Consider the following 23,147-nt stretch of genomic DNA (forward strand, 5'->3'; position numbering starts at 1 on the left):
AAAGCTACTTAAAGTGCCCACTTGCAAGTTGTTCTCCTGTTTGAATCTCCTGTGAAGAGTGGCATTATGGGCTCCTCAAAACAACTGTCAAATGATCTGAAAACAAAGATTATTCAACATAGTTGTTCAGGGGAAGGATACAAAAAGCTGTCTCAGAGATTTAACCTGTCAGTTTCCACTGTGAGGAACATAGTAAGGAAATGGAAGAACATAGGGACAGTTCTTGTTAAGGCCAGAAGTGTCAGGACAAGAAAAACAACAGAAAGGCAGAGAAGAAGAATGGTGAGATAAGTCAAGGACAATCCTCAGACCACCTCCAGAGAGCTGCAGCATCAACTTGCTGCAGATGGTGTCACTGTGCATCGGTCAACTATACAACGCACTTTGCACAAGGAGAAGCTGTATGGGAGAGTGATGCGAAAGAAGCCGTTTCTGCAAGTACGCACAAACAGAGTCGGCTGAGGTATGCAAAAGCACATTTGAAGAAGCCTATTTCTTTTTGGAAGAAGGTCCTGTGGACTGATGAAACCAAGATTGAGTTGTTTGGTCATACAAAAAGGCGTTATGCATGGTGGCAAAAAACCACAGCATTCCAAGAAAAACACTTGCTACCCACAGTAAAATTTGGTGGAGGTTCCATCATGCTTTGGGGCTGTGTGGTCAATGCCGGCACTGGGAATCTTGTTAAAGTTGAGGGACGCATGGATTCCACTCAGTATCAGCAGATTCTTGGCAATAGTGTTCAAGAATCAGTGATAAAGTTGAAGTTACGCAGTGGATGGATCTTTCAGCAAGACAATGATCCAAAACACCGCTCCAAATCTACTCAGGCATTCATGCAGAGGAACAATTACAATGTTCTGGAATGGCCATCCCAGTCCCCAGACCTGAATATCATTGAACATCTGTGGGATCATTTGAAGAGGGCTGTCCATGCTCGGCGACCATCAAACTTAACTGAACTGGAATTGTTTTGTAAAGAGGAATGGTCAAAAATACCTTCATCCAGGATCCAGGAACTCATTAAAAGCTACAGGAAGCGACTAGAGGCTGTTATTTTTGCAAAAGGAGGATCTACTAAAAATTAATGTCACTTTTCTGGTGAGGTGCCCATACTTATGCACCTGTCAAATTTTGTTTGAATGCAGATTGCACATTTTCTGTTAGTACAATAAACCTCATTTCAAGGCAGAAACATTACTGTATCCAACAGTTATTACATATATCAAACTGAAATAGCTGTTGCAAAAACACCAATTTTTATAAAACATTAAGCTTAAGATTAATAGGGGTGCCCAAACTTTTTCATATGACTGTATATTAAGTGGAAAACTATGTGGGCCCCATGATATTATATGAATGGCTTATACTAAATGGAAGACTATGTGGGGTCTACTATATTAAATGGAGGGCTATGTGGGTCTCATTATAATAAATAGAATGCTATGCAGATCCCATTATATTAAATAGGGTTTTTTGTGGGACCCATTATATTAATTTTAGGGCTACGTGGGGCCCATTGTATTAAATGAAGGGTTTTGTGGGTCACATTATATTAAATGGAAGGCTATGTATGGCACATTATAATAAATGGAGGGCTATATTGGACCTCTTATTGAAAGGAGGGCTATGTGGGTCCATATATATTATATGAAAATCCATGTGGGGCCCATAACATTAAATGGAGGGTTATATTTGGCCCATTATTTTATATGTAAAGCTATGTTGTGCCCATTCCAATAATTGAAGGGCTATGTCGGATCCATTATATTAATTTGAGGGCTATGTGGTACCCATTACATTAAATGAAGGGCTATGTGGGGCCCATCATATTAAATGAAAGAGTATATGAGGTAGTTGAAAAACATACAAAAAAGTTAATGTCTGCTCACCACCTCCTGGAGCGCACGGATCCTGCTGTGCGGCAAGTTTTCAGAACTTAGAAAGGAATAAGTCCAGCGCTATTAGTCCATTAAAAATCCATTCTTCATTTATTTCATAGCTTCAAATGGTATAAAATCCAGTAAGTCACAGTCCAGAAATTAAAAACATACGTGTTTCGACGCAAAGCAGTGCGTCTTAATCAATGATTATAATCAATGATTAAGACGCACTGCTTTGCGTTGAAAGGCGTTATATTAAATTTAATGCCATGTGGAGCCCTTTATATTAAATGGAGAGCTATGTGGTACCCATTATATTATGTGGAGGGCTGTATGTGACCCCTTATATGGAGGGTTATGTTGTACGCAATATATTAAATGGAGGGCTGTATGGGACCCACAATATTAAATGGAGGGCTATGTGGGGCCCATTACATTAAATTGAGAGCTATATAGGTCCTATTATCAACTCTTTAAAAGCCCAAGACGTAATAATACGTACCTGCGCCCTGGGACTTTAGATCCAGGTAGGGAATAGTACGTCATGGCGATCGCGCCCGCACACAAGCTGTGCATGCGCGATTGCCACCGGGTGTCAGCTGATTGTCACAGCTGACACCCAGTGCTATGTGGAGGGAGCGGTATCGCACCGTTCCCGGCACATTAATCCCCGCAGTGCTGCGATCGAAGTCGATCACAGCATTGCAGTGGCAATGGGAGGTGATCGCGATGCTCATCTCTCCTGCCGGTGTCCAATGCTATCTGCCGCGGCTTCCCGGATGTTGCCTTGACGACCCGATGTCGTCATGACAACATCTGGGTCACCAGACGGCAGGAAGATACTTTGGTCATGCGCAGTGCATGACCAAAATATCTTCTGCATCTGCAGCGCTGACAGCCTGTATAGCACAGGGATGGTGCTCCATCCCTATGCTATACAGGCGATCAGAATAAAAAAAAGTGAAAGTCCCATAGTGGGACAAAGAATAAAAGTTAAAAAAAGTATTAAAAATTTAAAAAAAAAAATTGTAAAAATCTAAAAAAAAAATAAAAAAAAATAATCCACCAAAAATAAAAATATAATGTACCCATCAATAAATATTATGAAAAAAAAACCAAAACAATAAAAGTACACATATTTGGTATCGCCGCGTCCGGAATGACCTGACCTATAAAACTGTCCCACTACTTAACCCCTTTAGTGAACATGGTAAAAAAAAAAAAACGAAGCAAAAAACAATGCTTTTATCATACCGCCAATCAAAAAATGGAATAACACGCGATCAAAAAAACGAATATAAATAAATATGGTACCTCTGAAAATGTCATCTTGTCCCGCAAAAAACAAGCTGCCATACAGCTCCATCAGCCAAAAAATAAAAAAGTTAAAGCTCTCAGAATAAAGCGATGCAAAAAAATAATTTTTCTATAAAATTGCTTTTATTGTGTAAAAGCGCCAACACATCAAAAAACTATATAGACGTGGTACCGCTGTAAACGTACTGACCCGAAGAAAAAAGCTACCTTATCAATTTTACCACATGCGGAACAGAATAAAAAAACAAAAAAAAACAACAATTCCTGAATTGTTGGTTTTTGTTTATTCTGCCTCCCAAAAATCAGAATGGAAAGCAATCAAAAAATGGCACGTGCCTGAAAATGGCACCAATAAAATTGTCAACTCATCCCGCAGAAAACAAGCCATCACATGACTCTGTGGGCCGAAATATGGAAAAATTATAGCTCTCAAAATATGGCAATGCAAAAACTAGATTTTATAAAAAAATGCGTCTTTTAGTGTGTGACAGCTGTCAATCATAAAAACCCGATATTAATCTGTTATCGCTGTAATCGCACCGACCCGAAGAATAAAGTCGTCTAATCAATTTTACCGCATGAGGAACGGCGTAAAAAATAAACTCTAGGGTTGTGCTAGGGTTAGGGTTGGGCTAGAGTTAGGGTTGGGCTGGGGTTAGGGTTAGGGTTGGGCTAAAGTTGGGGTTGGGGTTAGGGTTGGGGCTAGGGTTAGGGTTGGGATTTTTTTAAAAGTAAAGAAAAAAAAAATGACTATATGGCGACTAGTGTTGAGCGCAAGTGCTCGCTACTTGAGTTTGCATCGGGTGCTTGGTTATGCACTGAGTATCGCGGGTGCTCAAGTGACATGCTCGAGTCTCCGCCCCATATGTTTCGCGGCCAAAAAAACCTTGCGGGGATTGCCTGCCCTGCACGAGCGATCCCCTCATGGTTTTTTTTTGGGGTGTCTAATAACCGTGAAACATGCCGGGCGGGGACTTGAGCATGTCACTTGAGCACGCGCGATACATGGTGCATGCCTGAGTACCCGATGCAAACTCAAGTAGCGAGCACTTGCGCTCAAGACTAATGACAACTTATTCAATATGATGACCTAATGTTATCAAATTCTGTGTCGTACCTCTGGGTTCAAAATGTTCACTATATCCCTTGATAAAATCCTTGAGGGGTGTAGTTTCCAAAATGGGATCACTTGTGGGGGGTTTCCACTATTTAGGCACATCATGGGCTCTCCAAACTCAACATGGCGTCCGCTCTCTATTCCAGACAATTTTGCGTTCAAACAGTCACACAGTGCTCCTTCCCTTCTGAACTCTGCCATGCGCCCAAACACTGTATTTTCCCCACATATGGGGTATTGGCGTACTCAGGAGAAATTGCACAATAGTTTTTGGGGCCCATTTTCTCCTCTTAACCTTGTGAAAAGAAAAAAAAATAGGGGCTAAAACATAATTTTTGTGGAAAAAGTTAGAATTTTTTTATTTTCACGGCTCCATGTTATAAACTTCTGTAAAGCACTTGGGGGTTCAGCATGCTCACCACACATCTAGATAAGTTCGCTGAGGGGGGTAGTTTCCAAAATGGTGTCACTTGTGGGGGGTTTCCACTGTTAAGGCACATCAGAGGCTCCTCAATCGTAACATGGCATCCAATAATTATTCAAGCAAATTTTACAATCAAAAAGTCAAATGGCGCTCCTTGCCTTCCGAACCCTGCCTTGCGCCCTTGCAGTGATTTTCCCTCACATATGGGGTATCGGCTTACTCAGGAGAGATTGCACAACAAGTTGCATGGTGCAATTTCTCCTGTTACCCTTATGAAAATGCAAAACTGGGGGCTGAAAAACATTTTTGTGGGAAAAATGTGAAAATTTTATTTTCACAGCACCATGTTATAAACTTCTGTGAAGCACCAGGGGGTTCAAGGTGCTTACCACACATCTAGATAAGTTCCCGGAGGGGCCTAGTTTCCAAAATGGTGTCATTTGGGGGTTTCCACTGTTTAGGCACATCAGGGGCTCTCCAAACGCAACATGGAGTCCGCTAATTATTTAAGCCAATTTTACATTCAAAAAGTCAAATGGCGCGCTTTTCCTTCTGAGCCCTGCCGTGAGCCCAAACAGTGTTTTTTCCTGACATATGGGGTATCTGCGCTCTCGGGAAAATGCACAACAAATTTTGGTGTCCATTTTTTCCTGTTACCCCTGCAAAAACAGAAAAAATTGGGTCTAAAGTAACATTTTTGTGAAAAAAGTTAAATGTTCATTTTTTTCTTCCCCATTCCAAAAATTCCTGTGAAGCACCTGAAGGGTTAATAAACTTCTTGAATGTGGTTTTGAGCATCTTGAGGGATGCAGTTTTTAGAATGGTGTCACTTTTGGATATTTTCTGTCATAAAGGCCCCCTCAAAGTCACTTCAAATGTGATGTGGTGCCTAAAAAAATGGTTTTGTAAATTTTGTTGTAAAAATGACACCGCTCCAAATCTACTCAGACATTCATGCAGAGGAACAATTACAATGTTCTGGAATGGCCATCCCAGTCCCCAGACCTGAATATCATTGAACATCTGTGGGATCATTTGAAGAGGGCTGTCCATGCTCGGCGACCATCAAACGTAACTGAACTGGAATTGTTTTGTAAAGAGGAATGGTCAAAAATACCTTCATCCAGGATATCATTAAAAGCTACAGGAAGCGACCAGAGGCTGTTATTTTTGCAAAAGGAGGATCTACTAAATATTAATGTCACCTTTCTGGTGAGGTGCCCATACTTATGCACCTGTCAAATTTTGTTTGAATGCAGATTGCACATTTCCTGTTAGTACAATAAACCTCATTTCAAGGCAGAAACATTACTGTGTCCAACAGTTATTACATATATCAAACTGAAATAGCTGTTGCAAAAACACCAATTTTTATAAAACATTAAGCTTAAGATTAATAGGGGTACCCAAATATAACTGTGTATGTATGTATGTATATATATATATATATATATATATACATACATATATACAGTCATATGAAAAAGTTTGGGCACCCCTATTAATCTTAAGCTTAATGTTTTATAAAAATTGGTGTTTTTGCAACAGCGATTTCAGTTTGATATATGTAATAACTGTTGGACACAGTAATGTTTCTGCCTTGAAATGAGGTTTATTGTGCTAACAGAAAATGTGCAATCTGCATTCAAACAAAATTTGACCGGTGCATAAGTATGGGCACCCTTATCATTTTCTTGTTTTAAATACTCCTGCCTACTTTTTACTGACTTACTAAAGCACTTTTTTTGGTTTTGTAACCTCATTGAGCTTTGAACTTTATAGCCAGGTGTATGCAATCATGAGAAAAGCTACTTAAAGTGGCCACTTGCAAGTTGTTCTCCTGTTTGAATCTCCTCTGAAGAGTGGCATCATGGGCTCCTCAACACAACTGTCAAATGATCTGAAAACAAAGATTATTCAACATAGTTGTTCAGGGGAAGGATACAAAAAGCTGTCTCAGAGATTTAACCAGTCAGTTTCCACTGTGAGGAACATAGTAAGGAAATGGAAGAACATAGGGACAGTTCTTGTTAAGGCCAGAAGTGTCAGGACAAGAAAAACATCAGAAAGGCAGAGAAGAAGAATGGTGAGATCAGTCAAGGACAATCCTCAGACCACCTCCAGAGAGCTACAGCATCAACTTGCTGCAGATGGTGTCACTGTGCATCGGTCAACTATGCAACGCACTTTGCACAAGGAGAAGCTGTATGGGAGAGTGATGCGAAAGAAGCCGTTTCTGCAAGTACGCACAAACAGAGTCGGCTGAGGTATGCAAAAGCACATTTGAAGAAGCCTATTTCTTTTTGGAAGAAGGTCCTGTGGACTGATGAAACCAAGATTGAGTTGTTTGGTCATACAAAAAGGCGTTATGCATGGTGGCAAAAAAACACAGCATTCCAAGAAAAACACTTGCTACCCACAGTAAAATTTGGTGGAGGTTCCATCATGCTTTGGGGCTGTGTGGTCAATGCCGGCACTGGGAATCTTGTTAAAGTTGAGGGACGCATGGATTCCACTCAGTATCAGCAGATTCTTGGCAATAGTGTTCAAGAATCAGTGATAAAGTTGAAGTTACGCAGTGGATGGATCTTTCAGCAAGACAATGATCCAAAACACCGCTCCAAATCTACTCAGGCATTCATGCAGAGGAACAATTACAATGTTCTGGAATGGCCATCCCAGTCCCCAGACCTGAATATCATTGAACATCTGTGGGATCATTTGAAGAGGCTGTCCATGCTCGGCGACCATCAAACTTAACTGAACTGGAATTGTTTTGTAAAGAGGAATGGTCAAAAATACCTTCATCCAGGATCCAGGAACTCATTAAAAGCTACAGGAAGCGACTAGAGGCTGTTATTTTTGCAAAAGGAGGATCTACTAAATATTAATGTCACTTTTCTGGTGAGGTGCCCATACTTATGCACCTGTCAAATTTTGTTTGAATGCAGATTGCACATTTTCTGTTAGTACAATAAACCTCATTTCAAGGCAGAAACATTACTGTATCCAACAGTTATTACACATATCAAACTGAAATAGCTGTTGCAAAAACACCAATTTTTATAAAACATTAAGCTTAAGATTAATAGGGGTGCCCAAACTTTTTCATATGACTGTATATATATATATACACATATATACACACACACACACACATACATACACACTGTGGGGGGAGCGGCGGAGGAGCGGGCACAGGAGACAGAAGCCGGCTGCTGAAGCTCCTGTGTGTGCCTGCTGCTAATGAAAATGAATATTCACTGCATGGGAGCACTGAATATTCATTCTCCTTACTAGTGGGCACACAGTATAGATGCAGCGCGCCTTCTGCTGCTGCCAGGTGATCGTGTGTGCCTGCTATTCAAGAGCATGATTACTCACCCTTCTCCACGCCCATGGGAGTGGAGAGGGATGAATATTCATGCTCTTTGATAGCGGGCACACGCGATCGCCCGGCAGCAGGAGCCACGATACGGCTACACTGTGTGCTGGCTATTAAGGAGTATGAAGTCACTGCTCCGCACGCACACAATCCCGGCGTGGGTAGCAGTGACTATTCCGGCAGCTGATCTCACCTTGTAAGGGCACATGGAAGTTACGCCATGCATGGCTCGCACGGTGAGACCAGTGCTGGCAGCAGAGCAGGACACAGCACTGTAGTAGAGAGAGGAGGTGAGTATTAGGCTGTGTGCCCACGATGCGTTTTTTAAGCGTTTCCGCAGCGGCAAAAACGCTGCAGAAACACTTAAACGCATGGTAGAAGGCCTGCCATGTTCCCCAATGATAATCTGCATGTGCTGTGCTCATGCTGTGGAAATTTCCGCTGCGGATTATCATTGCGGAAAAAAACGCAGCACTACCAATTATTTTGCGGAAGTGCTGCGTTTTCGCCGCCATTGACTTGCATTAGACCGCATGGATTATGCATCACTACATACGTATGTAGATGCGCATTCCTTGCGTTCTAATATGCAGATGGTACCCAGGTCTAGAGGAGAGGAGACTCTCCTCCGGACCTGGGTACCATAGAAAACTGTAAAAAAAAGAATAAAATAAATATATACTTGCCTTTTGGCAGCCCGCGGTGCGCTCCTCCTCGCATGCCGACAGTTCGCGATGTACTGAAGGACCTGCGCTGACGTCATAGTCATGTGACGGGTCACGCGACGCTGACGCCAGAAGGTCCTTCAGTCTACCACAGCCGGGACAGTGAAGCGAGACAGCGCGGGCCATCGGAGGGTAAGTATAGATTTATTTTTTTATTTTTTGACATTCTGTCGGGTCACACTATATAAATAAATCCATGCTGTTTGCATGGATTTATATAGTGTGACCAAGTTGACAAGCACTTTCCAAGTGATGCTAAAATCGCTTGGAAAGCGCTTGTCAACCCGCATGCGGAAATGCATGTGAAGAACGCTTCACTTCCGCATGTCCCTGTCAGGAAAACGCATGTACAATCCGCATGCGTTTTTTTCTGCCAGGGAGATGCAGAAACGCTCAGGAAAAAATCCTGAGCATTTCTGCATCGTGGGCACATAGCCTAATTGTTTATTATTTTTGTGTGCAGCGTGATGGGGATTGGGGAGGGACCATGCATACCAGGAACAGGGATTGGGGGGGGGGGGCATACATACCAGGATGAGGGGTGCCATGCATACCATGAAGAGGGATAAAGGGGCCATGCATACCAGGAAGAGGGATGAGGGGTGCTATCCATACAAGGAAGAGGGATGAGGGGTGCCTTGCATACCATGAAGAGGGATGAAGGGGCCATGCATACCAGGAAGAGGGATGAGGGGTGCCATGCATACCAGGATAGGGAAGAGAGGTGCCTTGCATACCAGGATAGAGATGAGGGGGGCCATGCATTGTAGGATAAGGATGAGGGGTGCCATGCATACCAGGATTAGGGGTGCCTTGCATACCAGGATGGGGATCAGGGGTGCCTTGCATACCAGGATGGGGATCGGGGAGGGGGCATTCATACCAGGAAGAGGGATGAGGGGGACCATACATTTTAGGATGAGGGGTGCCATGCATATCAGGAAGAGGGATGAAGCGTCCACGCATACTAGGAAGAGGGATGAGGGATGCCATGTATACAAGGATGAGGAGTGACATGCATACCAGGATGGGGATCAGCGGTGCCATGCATACCTGGATAGGGATGGGGACCACTTATAATAGGAAGAGCGGGGCCATATATTGCAGGATGGGGGATATTATTAGCAGAATTGAGGGACATTACCCTTATAAGTGTCAGCAAGAGACCCCCTCCCCTTTAACAGCGCATCATGACCACATTTTTTGCTTCAATTTTTTTTTCTATTTTCCTCCTCTAAAACCTAGGTGCGTATTTTGGTCCAGTGCATCTTATAGTCTGAAAAATACGGTATATTAAATGATAGGGTATATTTGACATTATTAATTTAATTTACTGCCATGTGGGGCCCATTATATTACGTGGAGGCCTATATGTGTCCCCTTATATTAAATGGAAGGCTATGTAGGTCCTGTGATATTATATGAATGGCTAAGTGGCGCTCATTATATTAAATGGAAGACTACGTGGGGACCATTATTTTAAATGGAGGGTTATGTGGGGTCCACTATATTAAATGGAGGGCTATGCAGGTCCCATTATAATAAACTAGCTATTGAGCCCGTTCTACGCCCGGGTGGCGAGCATTTTTATTGGTATATGGTCTCCCATCCTGGTATTTGTGCTGCCCCCATCCTGGTATTTGTGCTGCCCCCATCCTGGTATTTGTGCTGCCCCCATCCTGGTATTTGTGCTCCTCAATCCTGTTCCCCCATCCTGTTATGTGCTGCCCTCATCCCTATCCTGTTATGCATGGTACACCTCATCCCTATCCTGGTTTGCATGGCACCCCTCACCCCCCAATCCTGGTACGCATGGCACCCCTTACCCTCAATCCTGGTATGCTTGGCACCCCTCACCCTCAATCCTGGTAAGCATGGCACCCCTCACCCCCAATCCTGGTATGCATGGCACCTCTCACCACTAATCCTGGTATGCATGGCACCCCTCATCCCCCAATCCTGGTATGTGTGGCCTCCTCATCCCTCAATCCTGATATGCATGGTCCCCTCATCCCCCAATCCTGGTATGCATGGCACCCCTCATCCCTATCCTGGTATGCATGGCACGCCTCATCCCTATCCTGGTATGCATGGCACCCCTCACCTCCAATCCTGGTATGCATGGCACCCCTCATCCCCAGTCCTGGCATGCATGGCACCCGTCATCCCCAATCCTGGCATGCATGGCGCCCCTCATCCTGGTATGCATAGCTCCCTCATCCTGGTATGCATGGTACCCCTCATCCCTATCCTGGTATACATGGTACCCCTCATCCCTATCCTGGTATGCATGGCCCCTTATCCGAATCCTGGTATGCATGGCCCCCCCAGATCCCTATCCTGGTATGCATGGTAGCCCTCATCCCCCAATCCAGGTATGCATGGTACCCCTCATTCCCCTATCCTGGTATGCATGGTACCCCTCACCCCTCAATCCTGGTATGCATGGTACCCCTCGCCCCTCAATCCTGGCATGCATGACACCCCTATTCCCCCAATCCTGGTATGCATGGCACCCCTCTTCCCCCAATACTCGAATGCATGGCACCCCCCATCCCCTATCCTGGTATGCGTGGCACCCCCCATCTCCTATCCTGGTATGCATGGCACTCCTCATCCCCCAATCCGGGTATGCATGGTACCCCTCATCCCCCAATCCTGGTATGAATGGTACCCCTCACCCCCCAATCCTGGTATGTATGGTACTCTCATCCCCCAATTCTGGTATGCATGGTACCCCTCACCCACAATCCTGGTATGCATGGTACCCCTCATCCCCCAATCCTGGTATGCGTGGCCTCCTCATCCCCCAATCCTGGTATGCATGGTCCCCTCATCCCCCAATCCCGGTATGTGTGGCCCCCTCATCCCTCAATCCTGGTATGTATGGTACCCCTCATCCACCCAATCCTGGTATGTGTGGCCCCCTCATCCCCCAATCCTGGTATGTGTGGTCCCCTCATCCCCCATTCCTGGTATGTGTGGCCCCCTCATCCCCCAATCCTGGTATGCATGGCACCCCTCATCCCCCAATCCTGGTATGTGTGGCCCCCCTCACCCCCCAATCCTGGTATGCATGGTACTCCTCTGCACACATACAAACAAAAAACACTTATACTCACCTTTCTTCCCTGTACTCCAGCGCTGCTGTGTCCTGTTCTTCCGGGGGAGGAATGCGGCGCCAGAGCAACGTGCTGTCCGGCGTCATTTTGCTGAAGACACAATGCAAATGTCTTCAGTAAAATGGCGCCAGATAGCGCTATGCGCATGCGCGATTCCGACGCCTTCACTCCGCCCCCGGTCTCTGGCCAGAAGAGAGGCGCCGCGGCAACGCTCCTCCCGGTCAGGTAAGTATGTAAGTATGACGCCGGAGATTGCGGTATGCGTTCAGTGTCTACGCATACCGCGATCTCCGGCGCCATACACTCCTCTTACCTGTAACGGCTCCATGCGTTCTTTTGTCTGGAGCCAGACTGCGCGTCGCGCATGCGCAGTCTATAGGCTTCAGACAGACGGACGCTCGGCCGGTTATATTATAGATAGAATGTTATGCAGATCACATTATATTAAATAGAGTTTTTTGTGTGACCCATTATATTAATTTCAGGGCTACGCGGGGCCCATTGTATTAAATGAAGGGTTTTTTTGGGGTCACATTATATTAAATGGAAGGCTATGTAGGGCACATTATAATAAATGGAGGGCTATATGGGACCACTTATTGAATGGAGGGCTATGTGGGTCCCAATATATTATAAGAAAATCCATGTGGGGCCCATAACATTAAATGGAGCGTTATATTTGGCCCATTATTTTATATGTAAAGCTATGTGGTGCCCATTCCATTAATTGAAGGGCTATGTCGGAACCATTATATTAATTTGAGGGCTATGTGGTACCCATTAAATTAAATGGAGGGCTATGTGGGGCCCATCATATTAAATTAGAGGGTATATGGGGTCATTATATTAAATTTAGTGCCATGTGGGGCCCTTTATATTAAATGGAGAGCTATTGGTACCCATTAATTTATGTGGAGGGCTATATGTGACCCCTTATATTAAATGGAGGGCTAAGTTGGACGCAGTATGTTAAATAGAGGGCTGTATGGGATCCATTATATTGGTTTGATTATATTAAAGGGAAGGCTATGTAGGGTGTATTCTAATAAATGGAAGGCTATATGGGATCCTTTATATTGAATGGAGGCATGCCAATGGGAAAAGGTGCGCTCTGGTGACAAGCCAATGGAAAAGGGTGTGCTCCGATAGCACGCCAACGGGAAAGGGTGTTCTCCGATGGCACTGCAATGGCAAAGGGAGGGTGTGGCCTGTTATACGGAATGCCATGTGGCGCTCATTATATTAAATGGAGGGCTATGCGAGGTCCAATATAATAATTACAGGGCTACGTGGGGCCGATTGTGTTAAATAGAGGGTTTTGTAGGGCTCTTTATATTATAGGTAGATCTATGTGGGGTCCATTATATTGAATGTTGGGCTATGTGGGGCCGATTATATTAAATGAAGGGTTTTGCGGTTCCAATTATATTAAATGGAATGTTATGTAGGGCACATTTTAATAAATGGAGGGCTAATTGGGACCCCTTATATTGAATGGAGTGCTATGTGGCTGCCAATATATTATTAGAAAATCTAAGTGGGGCCCATTACATTAAATGGAGGGGTAGGTAAGATCCATTATATTATATGTAAAGCTATGTGGTGCCCAATACATTAATTGTAGGGCTATGTGGGACCTACTATATTAAATTGAGTCAAACGGAGGCCCAGTATATTATACAAAAAGAGTCGCAAATACACCAGTTACCAGTGGACTGGTGTATCACGAAAACCTGCCGACTCAAGCCGTATGAGGACAAAGGAGAAAAGAGTGAGTAAAAAGAAGATGAATGAGGCATCCCTTTCAGAGATTGAAACTGAAATTGAGCAGCTTCAGATCCAGCTCAAGAGAGACATGACTGGTGACGATCTGAAGAAACTAAATGACGACATTGATGCTGAATCCCAAAAGTGGGTCAAAGAAATTTATTCAAGTAAGACCAAAAATTACAACGTGATATACGGGATAAACAGACGTCGAGTGTTTATAGATGGAGGTTTCCATCTGAGACGTCACACTCTCTCGTTTTAGGAACAGCAACTATTCCCGCTCACGTTCGGTATCAACAGCGTCATTGACGTCTACAGATGACCGTTTCCCTCTGGAACCATCAGGCTCTCAGTGCCAGACAACCCACCTACCCGCCACAAAGGGTCCAGACTAGACTCAATAACAGAAGGAAACAGACGACTCCATTCCAGGTTGGTGTATCCCAGGGGGGGGCTCCGTATCATTAACCTATCTACACATACTGTATACTATCTGCTGCACAGGTGGAAGTTCTTGGGAGAGGCCTATCATTTTCACCAACAAATGCCATTCTTTTTTTCACTGCTCTCAAGAGCCTCCACATGTTTGCCCGCAAACTGATTCTCCATAAACTCCATTCAAGGTCGCGTGGTGATGGAGACCCTATGAGCGCTGTGGAGGAAGAGGCCCTACAAAATTTAGAGGACTTCCTTTTGAAGCAGGGAACTCTTTCAACAGGTGGGTCATTACAATGCTTGTACCCTAAATCCACGTTTCCCACCCTTGTCCCTCAGTCCGGCTGTGGAGATATTTGTGCGATTCGTCACGGAGGACCTTAGACGTCTCTCCACACGCCGGAGATTTGATAATTTGACACACTTCCAACATGTAGCCATTCAGCAGTTGCAGTCTCTTCAAGACGTGTTCTTTAAACCGGCAGACAAGTGAGGGAACATAGTGTTATGGCCCTTTTCCAAATATGAAAAGGAGACACTTCGCCAATTACGGGGCTCAACATCTATACTAAATTATCTTTTAAACCAACAGCAACGTTCTCCGCGGTGCTCCAGGGGATCCTGGCTCATGCCTGTGAACAAGGAGTTATCAACAAGAAAACAGTGGAGGCTCTTACAATGCAGTTTCCAAAAACGGCTACCTTCTATCTCCTCCCCAAGATCCACAAGGACGCTGTCAGCCCCCCGGGACGTCCAATCGTGCCTGGTTTGGGAGGCCTATGCGAATTGATATGCAAATACATTGACAGACATCTCAGGCCCCTTGTTGAGTTTATCCACCATATATAAAGGACACAACGAACGTCCTTACTCGGGTTGATAGCATCCTTGTGGAGGACGGCACTCTGATGGTGACGGCCGATGTTGAGAGCCTGTACACTTGTATCAGCCATGATCTGGGCCTTAAGTGGTCCGCCTCTTCCTCGGAACCTCCGACCTGGACCGCCCATCGCTTGAATTTATCCTTGAGCTCCTTCACCTCGTCCTCTCACATAATTATTTTTTAATTAAAGATATGGTGTATCTCCAAAAGCGAGGCACAGCCATGAGGGCGGCCTGCGCGCCCTCGTACTCCAGCCTCTTCCTTGGGGCATGGGAGAGGGACCTCTTTGGTGATGAGGGCGCGGGGCGTGGACCAGGTTGAGTCTTTGCTGAGATACATCGATAACATTTTATTTTTTTGGCGGGGGACGGTGAAGGAGCTTGATAATTTTATGGTGCGACTCATTTCTAACTCACTTGGGATCAAACTCACTTATACACATCATGCTAAATGCGTTGATTTTCTTGACGTCACTCTGGAGGTGGATGCCCACTCCGCTATTCAGACTGACGTCTACAGCAAACCTATGGCAGTAAATGCTTTGAAACACTGAGTCCGCACATAATTCATCGAAGATTAGGGCCGTCCCGGTCGGACAGGATGAGGCGGATTTGCTCCACTGACTAAATTTGAGACACAAGCTGCAGATCTGGCTGATCGTTTTAGGAATCGTGGATATAGTAAGAGGAGCATCGACCGTGGCTATCGGATGGCACGGGGAACTCCCTGTAACCAGTTATTGTACCCAGCCTGTTCGGGGGAGGCGGTGAAAGAACAAGAAGGTACCCGCTATATTTCTACCTTCAATCACGAATGGGACTCTATTCGGACGATTTTGACTAAACATTGGGGTATGCTTGGCATGGAGCCCTCCCTGCGAAGCCACCTTGGTAATCCCCCACTGATGAAGGCTCGGCGGGCCAAAAACTTGGGAGATCTCTTGGTGTCCTCCAACTATGTTCCATCTCCATCAAACTCATTTCGGACCCACTGTGGTTTGCTTTCCCTGTGGCCACTGTCTTGCCTGCGCCAATTTCTTCCGAAGTGCATCCTTTGCATCATCTGACGGCTCTCTTGTATTTAGGATTACAAATTACATCTCGTGTGGTACCACCAATGTCGTCTATCATGCCACTTGTGGCTGCTTCCTGATATACATTAGACTGACTACGCAAGAGCTATGAGTCAGGGTGCAGGAGCACTCGCGGGACATTAGCACGGCCAAGACGGCAGATGATCCCGGGATCTCAACACATTACTACGCCACGTCCGGGCCGTACATAATTTGGACCCAAGGACATTGAAGGTGCATGGAATAGATGTGTTACATCTTGGCTCCCGGGGAGGCAATGCCGCAAAACTTCTGGCCCATAAAGAGGCCAGATGCATTCTTACTCTGGACTCCGCGGGGCCTAAATGAAGCTCTAAGCTTCGCACCCTTTTTATAAGCAAGGTCTCCTGAATGTATATACAGTACAGACCAAAAGTTTGGACACACCTCATTTATCGATTTTTCTGTATTTCCATGACTATGAAAAATGTACATTCACACTGAAGGCTTCAAAACTATGAATTAACACATGTAGAATTATATAGTTAACAAAAAAGTGTGAAACAACTGAAAATATGTCTTATATTCTAGGTTCTTCAAAGTAGCCACCTTTTGCTTTGATGACTGCTTTGCACACTCTTGGCAGTCTCTTGATGAGCTTCAAGAGGTAGTCACCGGAAATGGTCTTCCAACAATCTTGAAGGAGTTCCCAGAGATGCTTAGCACTTGTTGGCCCTTTTGCCTTCACTCTGCTGTCAAGCTCACCCCAAACCGTCTCGATTGGGTTCAGGTCTGGTGACTGTGGAGGCCAGGTCATCTGGCGTACCACCCCATCACTCTCCTTCTTGGTCAAATAGCCCTTGCACATTCTGGAGGTGTGTTTGGGGTCATTGTCCTTTTGAAAAATAAATGATGGTCCAACTAAACGCAAACCGGATGGAATAGCATGCCGCTTCAAGATGCTGTGGTAGCCATGCTGGTTCAGTATGCCTTCAATCTTGACTAAATCCCCAACAGTGTCACCAGCAAAGCACCCCCACATCATCACACCTCCTCCTCCATGCTCCACGGTGGGAACCAGGCATGTAGAGTCCATCCGCTCACCTTTTCTGCATCCCACAAAGACACGGTGGTTGGAACCAAAGATCTCAAATTTGGACTCATCAGACTAAATCACAGATTTCCACTGGTCTAATGTCCATTGCTTGTGTTCTTTAGGCCAAACAAGTAAGCCTGTCCTTAGCAGTGGTTTCCTAGCAGCTATTTTACCATGAAGGCCTGCTGCACAAAGTCTCCTCTTAACAGTTGTTGTAGAGATGTGTCTGCTGCTAGAACTCTGTGTGGCATTGACCTGGTCTCTAATCTGAGCTGCTGTTAACCTGCGATTTCTGAGGCTGGTGACTCGGATAGACTTATCCTCAGAAGCAGAGGTGACTCTTGGTCTTCCTTTCTTGGGGCGGTCCTCATGTGAGCCAGTTTCTTTGTAGCGCTTGATGGTTTTTGCAACTGCACTTGGGGACACTTTCAAAGTTTGCCCAATTTTTCAGACTGACTGACCTTCATTTCTTAAAGTAATGATGGCCACTCGTTTTTCTTTACTTAGCTGCTTTTTTCTTGCCATAATACAAATTCTAACAGTCTATTCAGTGGGACTATGAGCTGTGTATCCACCTGACTTCTGCACAACACAACTAATGGTCCCAACCCCATTTATAAGGCAAGAAATCCCACTTATTAAACCTTACAGGGCACACCTGTGAAGTGAAAACCATTTCCGGTGACTACCTTTTGAAGCTCATCAAGAGAATGCCAAGAGTGTGCAAAGCAGTCATCAAAGCAAAAGGTGGCTACTTTGAAGAACATATAATATAAGACATATTTTCTGTTGTTTCACACTTTTTTGCCTGGGCATGCTCCTGATGAGGTTGTGGATGGTCTCCTGTGAGATCTCCTCCCAGACCTGGACTAAAGCATCCGCCAACTCCTGGACAGTCTGTGGTGCAATGTGACGTTGGTGGATGGAGCGAGACATGATGTCCCAGATGTGCTCAATCGGATTCAGGTCTGGGGAACGGGCGGGCCAGTCCATAGCTTCAATGCCTTCATCTTGCAGGAACTGCTGGCACACTCCAGCCACATGAGGTCTGGCATTGTCCTGCATTAGGAGGAACCCAGGGCCAACCACACCAGCATATGGTCTCTCAAGGGGTCTGAGGATCTCATCTCAGTACCTAATGGCAGTCAGGCTACCTCTGGCGAGCACATGCAGGGCTGTGCGGCCCTCCAAAGAAATGCCACCCCACACCATTACTGACCCACTGCCAAACCGGTCATGCTTAAGGATGTTGCAGGTAGCAGATCGCTCTCCACGGCGTCTCCAGACTCTGTCACGTCTGTCACATGTGCTTAGTGTGAACCTGCTTTCATCTGTGAAGAGCACAGGGCTGTGCCAAATGCCAAGCGTCCTGCACGGTGTTTGGCTGTGAGCACAACCCCCATCTGTGGACGTCGGGCCCTCATACCCCCCTCATGGAGTCGGTTTCTAACCGTTTGTGCAGACACATGCATATTTGTGGCCTGCTGGAGGTCATTTTGCAGGGCTCCCCCTCCACGTCTCCTGGTGTACTGGCCTGTCTCCTGGTAGCGCCTCCAGCCTCTGGACACTACGCTGACAGACCTCAAACCTTCTTGCTACAGCTTGCATTGATGTGCCATCCTGGATGATCTGCACTACCTGAGCAACTTCTGTGGGTTGTAGAGTCCGTCTCATGCTTCCACGAGTGTGAAAGCACAACCAACATTCAAAAGTGACAAAAACATCAGCCAGAAAGCATTGGTACTGAGATGTGGTCTGTGGTCCCCACCTGCAGAACCACTACTTTATTGAGGGTGTCTTGATAATTGCCAATAATTTCCATCTATTGTCTATTCCATTTGCACAACAGCATGTGAAATTGATTGTCAATCAGTGCTGCTTCCTAAGTGGACAGTTTAATTTCACAGAAGTTTGATTTAGTTGGAGTTATATTCTGTTGTTTAAGTGTTCCCTTTATTTTTTGAGCAGTGTATATACATATGACGCGCCCCCTGGGCCATGTTGTTTGGGAATACCCGGAGCCGGATCAGATGGGGGTTGTAGTCTCCGAGTGGCGGTGACCCGGTCCGTGCCCAGGGTGTCAAACTCAGTGTGCGGCAGTCCTTGCAGATGTTGTTAGGTGTTCTTAGTGTCGACTACGCCACCCGTTGATTTGCGGTCAATAAGGCCGCCGCTGCAGAAGAGTCCGCTGAGGCTGGTGGTGTGTGTGCAGCTCTGGTAGTATAACCCCCAACGGGAGGGGTGTAGCCTCAGGGGGTCAGATGTAGAGGATGGTGGTTGTGGAGGTGCAGGAAGAAGACTCAGAGTCGGGCTGTGCAGTTCAGGGTTTTTACTTACTGCTGTTCTTTTGGTCACTCTGGCCTTGAGTGACCACCCGAGCCGTGCTGCGTCCACCAGGTCCTGGACTCGGCCAACTCCCAAGCAATTCTGGAGCGTGATCCTGAGCTCCCTTTCTGACTTTCCTTTCTACTGGCCGTTCCCACCAGGGATCCACTTATGTCCGGCTCCCTCGGGTCTCTTGTTGGTCAAACCTCTTCTCTGGGTTCCCTGACCCTATACTTGGTGTGCCTTTCTAGTGGATTTGGTGAGGGTCGTGACAGATCCTGCCCACGACCTCCGGTTCCTGGCTAAGGTGTGCTTTGGCCTCTGCCAGCTTGGGATCCGGTACCCTTGTTGCCAACCCTTCACCCTTCTGCTTGAATTCTGGGTTCTTGGGGTTCCTTCTTCTCCCCTCTCTGGGCCTTTCTTTTCTCCTCTCTCTCTCTCTCAGACTTGGCCTTGGAGCTGGCTGAGCTTCTCTGCTCTTCTCCTCTGCTCTACAAAAGACTGACTGTCTGACTGACCCTGTCCTAAGATGGTGCCCACCTTATATACTCCCTCTATGTGTGAGCTCAGGTGACCAGCACCCAATGAGCTCCTAACTTTACCCAGACTGCTCCCCCTATCTGCCCCTACACTACTGGGATGTTCCACCCCCCTCCCACTCCAGCCAGGGACAGACACTGTCGTACCTGCACATATATCTAGTGGGAGTACCATTGTTCTGTCCCTCGGAAATGGGATGTATGTAGTGTATGCAGCTATCTGAGCTCAGTTCCACACTCCATCCTTACCCGGGAGTGGAATACGACACCTCTGGCTTGAGGTGTAATACCCCTGTAGCAGCCGAGTCCTCAGGGTGCTACATTCCCCCCTGGTAAATCACAGCACGTCCTCGGGCTGTAAGAAAACAAAAACATCCACAAACATACACATTTTTTCATAAAACATCAACATATAAAACATATAAACAGCATATATATATTATCAGCAAAAGACTTTTTCATAATAAACTTTCTTATTCCTCCGGCCACGGTGCAACTTGTGACCGGGTAAAGTTCGACAGTCTCTTGTAGTTTCCTATAAAACCAGTAGGGGGCGCCTTAGGAAGCGCAACTATGTACAAGGGGAAATGGCCGCTCTCAGTCCTCGGCCAGGTATAAGGGAAGGATGACCGCTCTCAGTCCTCGGTCAGTGGGAACAGGGACACACGGGTTTCAGTTTATACTTGTCCCAACGGGGAACATATTTAAATCAGCAACAGTTCTGATACCCCGACGGGTAACTATATACAGTCTCACGATACCGTACTTTAATGACGGCGTCCTCCTGCTCCTTCTCGCTGGTAAGCTTCAGACCCGTCCGGGTCCTCTTGCTCCTCCTCACACCGCAGCTCCTCCTCCGTCAGTCGGTGTACATGGAGGGCGTAGGGTCCTTTGGCACACTTGTGCCGGGTGAATGTGACCTCATCCCCTACGTATAGGTCACGACCTCTGTGTCCCTCCGGTAGGTGGGACTCAACGTCTCTTCTGGTCACGAAGACGTCGCCGGGGGTGTGGTGATCCCTGATGAAGCCCCACCCGTTCTGCAATTGGAATTTAATCACAGTCCCGGTGGCACGGGGACCATGAGCTGCACGGGGGTTCCTCCGGGTCCGGCTCTTCTGCTCTGCGCTCTGTACCTGCATCTGCTGCTCACGGACCCGCCTCTCTCTCCGTTCTCGTTCGAAGACCTCTAGCTGCTGGCGGCAGCACTCCGCTGCGGCCGCCCGAGTTTCTTGGGTGAACCCCATGAGGTCTTCTCCAGTGGGGTCCCACTCGAACTGTGCCTCCTCCAGCGGGAGCGGGGTCCTCTTGACGGGCTTCGGAGCCGGAATCAGGGGCTCGCTCAGGGGCCTTGCCTTTTGGAGTTCCAGTTGATAATACTCCGGTGGCCATATAAAGGGCTGCCCATCCGGGCACGTGTGCTGGGCAAATAAGTCTTCACCCAGGTGCGGCACTCTAGATGTTGATGGCGCGGTGGTGGCAGCGGCGCCTGGGTTCACCAGGCCTTGCGACCAGGCCTGGGGCACCCTAAACGTAAAGGGCACCGTTAGTACGGCGGCGCCCGGGGTTACTTGGCCCTGCGACCAGGCCGGTGGTTCGGTGGAGGTAGGGGGCGCTGTTGGAACTGCAGCGCCCGGGGGCACTAGACCTTGCGACCAGGCCGATGTTGTTTCCTGCTTGGCCGCCCTCAGGGTTGAGGCGCGTGACGTCACAGGGGTCGCGGCTTCTGCTTGGGGCCTAGTCGGGAGCGGTGACGATGCAGCGACGGGCACGGCAGGGGGAATTTCGGGCTCTGCGACGGGGAGCTGGGGCAGGCTCACGGTTTCTCGGCTCGGGGTAGTAACGTCCCCTTTACCTGCCTCTGTCTGTTCAGCTCCCTCCTCGGCGCCGTCTCCGGCCTTCACTCCTCCTGCACCATCCTCAGAGGCGGTCTGTCTCCTCGTCTCGAGTGGCGTGCTCCGCTGACGGGTTCCGGTCTGCTGGGCCATCTCTCGGCTCCACTCCGCCAGCGTTTCTCGCTGCACCTCGGCCATCCTCCGTGCGAGGCCCTCCAGCGCGGTCTGTGCATGCTCCCGGTCTCGGGGGAGCTGCGCCAGGATCTCCACCAGGCCTAGTGGGGTCGTGGCTTGCAGCAGGCTCCTGACCACTGGGTCGGTGCTGCCTGACTCTCCCTCCATCTCCGGGTGTGCTTTCTCCATACTCCTCTCCAGACTTCTCGCCTCCGGATGCGCTCTCTCCAGACTCCTCCAGGCGGCACCCATCTTCGCTCTTTTGTTCTGTCTCCGCCCACATTGAGGGTGGTCCCGGGGCAACTTAGTAATTGTCAGTTCCAGGGGCAGTTCCTTCACGCTGATGGACATCTCTAGCATCACAGTCTCTGTTAGTGGGGGCGGTTTCCGCTTTTGGCGCCATTTTTCGACCTGGCCCACGATGGGAGGTGGCCTCTTGCCACCCTCTGGCACGCCCATAATGGCGTCCGCTCTTCCAAGGCGGGAAATCTCCTCTGATGGCGGGAAACATCTCCCAGTGGCGGGAAACTCCGTGGATGGCGGGAAAAAGCTGAAAATGGCGGGCAACCGGCGGGAATCGACCTGTGATGGGGTCCGATGGCGGGGACCCTCCGGAACCGGCGGGAGACTTCGTTTTGAGGTAAATGTGAACTTTTCTTCAGGCACGCAGTACCCGGTTGTTGCGGGCACGTGATCCTGCCGACTACGCCAAAGTTGACGCGCCCCCTGAGCCATGTTGTTTGGGAATACCCGGAGCCGGATCAGATGGGGATTGTAGTCTCCGAGTGGCGGTGACCCGGTCCGTGCCCAGGGTGTCAAACTCAGGGTGCGGCAGTCCTTGCAGATGTTGTTAGGTGTTCTTAGTGTCGACTACGCCACCCGTTGATTTGCGGTCAATAAGGCCGCCGCTGCAGAAGGGTCCGCTGAGGCTGGTGGTGTGTGTGCAGCTCTGGTAGTATAACCCCCAACGGGAGGGGTATAGCCTCAGGGGGTCAGATGTAGAGGATGGTGGTTGTGGAGGTGCAGGAAGAAGACTCAGAGTCGGGCTGTGCAGTTCAGGGTTTTT

This window comes from Phyllobates terribilis, unplaced genomic scaffold (assembly GCF_046119375.1).
Source record: "Phyllobates terribilis strain yellow unplaced genomic scaffold, ASM4611937v1 Scaffold_121__1_contigs__length_5197421, whole genome shotgun sequence".
NCBI lineage: Eukaryota > Metazoa > Chordata > Amphibia > Anura > Dendrobatidae > Phyllobates > Phyllobates terribilis.